Below are 7,720 nucleotides of genomic sequence, written 5' to 3'. Positions count from 1 at the left end.
TCAGCCTAATTAAAAGAGGGGGCCATCCAGCTTCATTTCACAATATTATATTTATTTGAAATAGTGAAATTGAGCTCTCTGAAGGAAAACTCTTGCCCTCCGGAGTCTAATATGTGTGTGCCTTACTTTGACTACTTCACTGAAGTGAGAAGAACCCAGGGATGCAAAGTTATAATGTTCAATGAAAGCTTTTTTATAACATTTAATATTAGCACAACAATTCACTTTTCTTCTAGTCGTATATGGATCCTGCTTTGATCACGTTTTAAGCTGGGAAGAACACAAAAATGCTAAGAACATTCTAATTATATCCTATGAAGAAATGAAGAAAGTAAGTCCTTTCTACCATTTCAATGATGAAAATTTAAGTAGAATTAAGTTAAAACAGGAAATCAATCAATGAATTCCATTTTCAGGTTTCAGAGAATGAATTTAGTGTTTTGATGAGATATACTTTATATATATATATATATATATATATATATATATATATATATATATATATATGTATTTATTTGCTTTTTGCTCAGGATCCTTCTAAAACCATAAAGAAAATAACTGCTTTCCTTGGTTTAAGCATGAGTGATGGTGAAATTAATCAGATTGCTTGGAAAACATCATTCGCTGAAATGAAAAATAATACAGCCAAAGAAAACTGTGATCCAAATCATACGATCTGTGCCCTCACATCTAATAGGAACCTGGTATTTAGGAAAGGTACGTCAGAGATGTGATGCTTTGTCTGGGCTTCCATCTGGAAGTAATTGCATTTCACCATTTTTAATCTCTCATTTCACCTTTGTACACCCCATACCTTGCACAGTGGATTGCACATTGGCATCCCTCAGTGAATGTTTATTAAGCTTATTAAGTGAAATTTTTGAACTACATTCTTTCCAGACGTTGACATTCCCAGGCCCAGTTAGGAACCAATTGAAAGATAGACACAGGTGTCAAACAGATAGAAATGATAAAGCTATGTGAAGAATGTGCCTCAGGTCTGCAGCCTAGTGTGATTGCTAATAACTAACCCTGAATTTTACAAACATACTCATTTAGTCACAGCCACTCAAATGCAGTCCTGACCCCCGCTGGGGCAGGGCACTTAGAGCATGGCACAGAGTGGTACATAACTCATGTTTTCTCCAGGAGAGAGAAGAGAGCTGATGAGTGTGACCAGTGCATTTTCCTAACCTCACCAATCAAATAACTCACCCTGCAGGAGTAAGGAAGGGGTGGAGAGAGAAGCTGGGATTGTTATCTAAGGATGTCCCTCTGCATGGAAACACAGAAGAAAATAAATCTTCTCCACTAATTCCTGACGTTTTAGAAGCAGGTTGAGTACATCTGGATATAGAATTGTTTTGAAATCCATGTGAATTTTAATACACATCTGGGGAGAAAATGTTTTAACATTTTTCAGATTTTTCATAACTTACAGAGACAAAATTCTTTGTACTTGTGTACTCAGGTTTCTTACTAAAAACACACATTTATTTCCGTTCTTTGCCTCAACTGAATATAATTACTCCCAAAGCAAATGCTGGCCAACTCATGTAAATCAGATATTATCTTAACTTTGCAAATTACTTTTATCCTTTTTTGTGGTTCATTTTTTATTTCCTGATAGTTGGAAACCCAGGGCTAAGAGAGAGGAGAGAATTCAATTTACCAAATGTTTATTAATAAACTATTTTCTAAAAACTAAGTTTCAAAAATTTAATAAAATACAGACCTGTCATTCAGAAGATCATAATCTAGATGGTAATACAAGGTCATAACAACCATACTAATAGTATGAGCAAATGTGAATAGCAACATGAATAAGGGAGAGAAAATATTTGCCTAGCAAAGTAAGTGAGGAGATCAGATCTGGGACTGGAAGCCTGAGCAGGATTTTACTAGGAAAATGACAAGGAAGAAATATGTTACAGCAAGAGCTAACAGCAAGAAGAAAATCTCAGAACCACCATGGAATTAGAAGGTATTTTCTAGAAGGAGCAGGTAGTCTCACGTGCTAAAGTAGTATATGATATGTGAAGCAGAATGAGAGAGAGAAAGACTGTGGACAGAGAGCAAAGGCTTTGATGGACATCCTGAGGTCTGTTGGCTGTTTTAAGAAGGGACCTGACAATGGTCAGACCTGTGTGCTAGAAAATCATAGCGTCAGAGTGGAAAATTGACTAGAAGAGGGTGAAAACAGAGGCAAAAAGTGCAGTTAAAATGTTGCTGTAATAGTACAAGTAAAGAAGCATTGAGGGTCATAATTCGGGCACGGGCAGCAAGCCACCGTTGGGTGCAGCTCGGCTGAGAGGTCAGCTTAGGAGGCATCAGCAGACTGTGGAATTAGGTAAAATTGTTCAGGGTGAGTGGGAAGGGCTAGTGAAGAAATGGATAGAAGGGAGAGCCCTAGGGACCCTGACATCAACAGCCCAAGACAAGCCAAGAAAAGAAATCAGCCAGAATTAGGAAGAAAACTAGGGTCAAACATGACCATTTATTTACCATTTGTGAATTCTGGGAACGCAGTTTCTATAGTCTTGGGGATGGAAGCCACATTCAGGAGGGGCTTAAAGAGATAAGAGGCTAAGGAGAGGAGTAGAAATGAAGGACCACTCTTAAGAAGGGTGAGAATGGAGGACAGTATTGAAACGGTGTGGGAGCTAGAGAAAGGCAGGGTGAAGAGAAAGGTTAGAAGGGGTGGGGGAGGGATGATAAAGGGAAGACAGAATGTGGAAAAGGATGCATGAAGAAAAGAAATGAGCAAAGAGGAGAGACATAGGAAGATATTGGGAGGGACCATGGTAAAGAGGATGCTGAGAAATGAGGAAGTTCTAATCCTTAGTGGAGTCCCATACTTCTGTTGACGTCTTTTACCACCTCCCTTTGAGATATGATTAGCAATACTCAGTATTCATACAGCTTCTTCTACAAACTTGAGAAATTTCACTCTAATGAGAAGAGTTTATCTCTGACCTGCCGACTGGTGACCCTAGCAAATAGCACCAGGTGAAATCATGTCAACATAATTGTAGCTAGCAACCTTAATTCTAATGCATTTAAATTCTACCGAAAAGTGATTTCCTTATATTAGATCTAACAAAACACAGGTTAACAGTGGAAGTAGCCTCTCTGATACTAGTTCCCATGAGTGCCAGTTGGTAAATTAGGACTGTATGAGGAATTATACACAAGGAGGGTCAATAGAGACCACTTACTTCATTCCTTCCATTGGCTGGATGGAGTGGGAGTGGGGAATCCATCCTCTGAAAATAATCATTTCAAATAAATGACTGAAGTTGGTGATTCAGACTCCTTGGCACACGGAGCTATTCCTCACTTTTCAGAGGAGAATTTGTGCCTGCAGTTGTCCTTACTTTAAAGTCATAAATGGAGCTGATATTCTAGAAAGTGACTATGGTGGTCATGGAGACAAGGGAGGATACAGAGTAGTCCACGTAAGTGTCAGAAGTCCAAGGGCCCATACAAACTAAACTTTATGGGGAATATTACAGGAGTATGGAAAGATGTATGGACAGGATGCATGTTGCAATACTGCTTATAACAGTGAAAACCTCAGATGCACTTAAATGGCTACTAATCAGAAATTTAAACATATAAGTTACACCCATACAGGGGTTTACTATGGAGTCACGAAAACTATAGATGCAGAATAGCTAGGATTTACTGAGTGCTTACTCTGTGCCAGGCACATTACTTGATTTGTCTAAAACTTGGCAACAGACTTTTGAGGATGCTATTTATGTGGTTTTACTGAGACTCCAGGCACCTGAATAACTTGTCTAATATCACACAGCTAGTAGCTGGTACAGTCAAGATTTGAATCCAAACCATCTTACTCTACTTAGTGTACTTTTCACTGTAGGTGTATAAATAGTAATATGGAAAGATGATCAACATATAAAAAGTGAAAAAAGTAGGTTATAATTGTGTGACTTTTAAATGCAGTTTATATGCTTATATATGTTTACAAAGAAGAACATCTAGAAGAATGCATGCTAACCAATTTATTAGCCATGTGAGCTGGGTACATTTCCTTGATTTTTATCTTCTTTTGCGTCTATGTATGTATTTTCTGTAACCTACATATATAAGTACTCTATTATTTTTTAAATATTTTTTTCTTAAAAAAAGTAAAAGAAAGAGTGAAAGAATAAATCAGAAACCAAGCAAACGAAAGTCAGGTCAAATGGAAGAAGACAACAGTGGTTCAGGCGAATTGATATAAGAGGCTGGAAGGGAGAACTAAGAAGGATGGGAAAATATTAAGTAAATTAATAACATTAACATTGCCCTTCTAAGGGCCAGGCATTTTGACCTCGTGAAATTGACCTTGTGCCCCAGTTGGTGTGTTTTAGAAGCAATGCCATTTCCTGATTCTGGGATCTTCCCTCTGATACTATTTTCTTTCCTGTTTCTTCTCCCCCAAGTGGAAGAATTCCACTTTACTACTTCTTTTTATTTATTTATTTATTTATTAACAGTTTATTGGAGGATAATTGCTTTACAATGGTGTGTAGGCTTCTGCTTTATAACAGAGTGAATCAGCTATACATATACATATATCCCTATATCTCCTCCCTCTTGCGTCTCCCTCCCTCCCACCCTCCCTATCCCACCCCTCTAGGTGGTCACAAAGCACCGAGCTGATCTCCCTGTGCTATGCGGCTGCTTCCCACTAGCTCTCCGTTTTACATTTGGTAGTGTATATATGTCCATGCCACTCTCTCACTTTGTCCCAGCTTACCCTTCCCTAATTGGCAGATGGTTAGACTAACATGTGCTAATATTGTTTCTTCATGCTTGGCGTCAGATGTCAGCTCTTTTATCCTCCACAACTGTGTAGGTTGGAGGAGAGTTAAAGCATTGAAGTAGAAAGCAGGAAATTTACTCTTTGCCCTAATTTTAGAAATTATATCCCTTAAAATTAGCTGAAAACAGGAATGCTGGGTGGGAAGGATAAATGAGAGAAATATATTTATTTCAGTCGAACTTTGCACACGTGAAAATTTTGTTAACTAGGACCTTAAAGATCCTAGGGTTGGTTTTTATTGTGGGGAACAAAAATCTTTTGCTAGTAACACTGGCATTTTAAGGTGATAGAAGTCAAAGATTGTTTTCTTGGGGTTGAACTAGCAGCCAAAACATTCTTTACTTAGGGGCTGGGATGTGGCTGTTGGCAACGCATTTCATGGTGCGGTCTTTAATTCAATGGTAAAATTTAAGCTAAAACAAGCCCAAAACTATAGGTTTCTTTATTTTCACTAAACAGGCAATTGAAATACACGGTACAAAGATAAGTGGTAAGATTATTGTAAAATGAAATGGACAGAATAAATATTCAATTTAATGTTCCATCTATGAGATTTTCACAATAAAATCACAGTTTACTTTGTAAAAAAAAAAAAACAAAACAACTCCCCGTGTCCCCAAGTCCATTCTCTAGTAGGTCTGCATCTTCATTCCCATCCTGCCCCTAGGTTCTTCATGACCATTTTTTTTTTTTTAAGATTCCATATATATGTGTTAGCATATGGTATTAGTTTTTCTCTTTCTGACTTACTTCACTCTGTATGACAGACACTAGGTCCATCCACCTCACTACAGATAACTCAGTTTCATTTCTTTTTATGGCTGAGTAATAGCCATTGTATATATGTGCCACATCTTCTTTATCTACTCATCTGTCGATGGACATTTAGGTTGCTTCCATGTCCTGGCTATTGTAAATAGAGCTGCAATGAACATTTTGGTACATGACTCTTTTTGAATTGTGGTTTTCTCAGGGTATATGCCCAGAAGTGGGGTTGCTGGGTCGTACGGTAGTTCTATTGTAAGTTTCTTAAGGAACCTCCGTACTGTTCTCCATAGTGGCTGTATCAATTTACATTCCCACCAACAGTGCAAGAGGGTTCCCTTTCTCCACACCCTCTCCAGCATTTACTGTTTGTGGATTTTTTGATGATGGCCATTCTGACTGGTGTGAGGGTGATACCTCATTGTAGTTTTGATTTGCATTTCTCTAATGATTAATGATGTTGGGCATTCATTCATGTGTTTGTTGGCAATCTGTATATCTTCTTTGGGGAAATGTCTGTTTAGGTCTTCTGCCCATTTTGGGATTGGGCTGTTTGTTTTTTGATATTGAGCTGCTTGTAAATTTTGGAGATTAATCCTTTGTCAGTTGCTTCATTTGCAAATATTTTCTCCCATTCTGAGGGTGGTCTTTTCATCTTGTTTATGGTTTCCTTTGCTGTGCAAAAGCTTTTAAGTTTCATTAGGTCCCATTTGTTTATTTTTGTTTCCATTCTCTAGGTCATGGGTCAAAAAGGATCTTGCTGTGACTTATGTCATAGAGTGTTCTGCCGATGTTTTCCTCTAAGAGTTTGATAGTGTCTGGCCTTACATTTAGGTCTTTAATCCATTTTGAGTTTATTTTTGTGTGTGGTAATTTAGAGTGTTCTAATTTCATTCTTTTACATGTATCTGTCCAGTTTTCCCAGCACCACTTATTGAAGAGGCTGTCTTTTCTCCATTGTATATTCTTGCCTCCTTTATCAAAAATAAGGTGACCACATGTGCATGGGCTTATCTCTGGGCTTTCTATCCTGTTCCATTGATCTATATATCTGTTTTTGTGCCAGTACCATACTGTCTTGATTACTGTAGCTTTGTAGTATAGTTTGAAGTCAGGGAGCCTGATTCCTCCAGTTCCGTTTTTCTTTCTCAAGATTGCTTTGGCTATTCGGGGTCTTTTGTGTTCCATACAAATTGTGAAATTTTTTATTCTAGTTCTGTGAAAAATGCCAGTGGTAGTTTGATAGGGATTGCATGGAAACTGTAGATTGCTTTGGGTAGTAGAGTCATTTTCGCAATGTTGATTCTTCCCATCCAAGAACAAGGTATATCTCTCCATCTGTTTGTATCATCTTTAATTTCTTTCATCACTGTCTTAGAGTTTTCTGCATACGTGTGTTTTGTCTCCTTAGGTAGGTTTATGCCTATGTATTTTATTCTTTTTGTTGCAGTGGTAAATGGGAGTGTTTCCTTAATTTCTCTTTCAGATTTTTCATCATTAGTGTATAGGAATGCTAGAGATTTCTGTGCATTAGTTTTGTAAACTACTTTACCAAATTCTTTGATTAGCCCTAGTAGCTTCCTGGTTGCATCTTTAGGATTCGCTATGTATAATGTCATCTGCAAACAGCGACAGCTTTACTTCCTCTTTTCTGATTTGGATTCCTTTTATTTCTTTTTCTTCTTTGATTGCTGTGGCTAAAACTTCCAAAACAATGTTGAATATTAGTGGTGAGAGTGGGCAACCTTGTCTTGTTCCTGATCTTAGTCGAAATGGTTTCAGTTTTTCACCATTGAGGATGATGTTGGCTGTGGGTTTGTTATATATGGCCTTTATTATGTTGAGGTAAGTTCCCTCTATGCCTACTTTTGGAGGGTTTTTATCATAAATGGGTGTTGAATTTTGTTGAAAGCTTTCTCTGCATCTATTGAGATGATCATATGGTTTTCATTTTTCAGTTTCTTAATATGGTGTATCACATTGATTGATTTGCGTATATTGAAGAATCCTAGCTCTCCTGGGATAAACCCCACTTGATCATGATGTATTATCCTTTTAATGTGCTGTTGGATTCTGTTTGCTAGTATTTATTGAAGATTTTTGCATCTATGTTCATCAGTG

The sequence above is a fragment of the Delphinus delphis genome, chromosome 11, assembly GCF_949987515.2.
Source record: "Delphinus delphis chromosome 11, mDelDel1.2, whole genome shotgun sequence".
NCBI lineage: Eukaryota > Metazoa > Chordata > Mammalia > Artiodactyla > Delphinidae > Delphinus > Delphinus delphis.
This window is presented reverse-complemented; position numbering follows the sequence as displayed.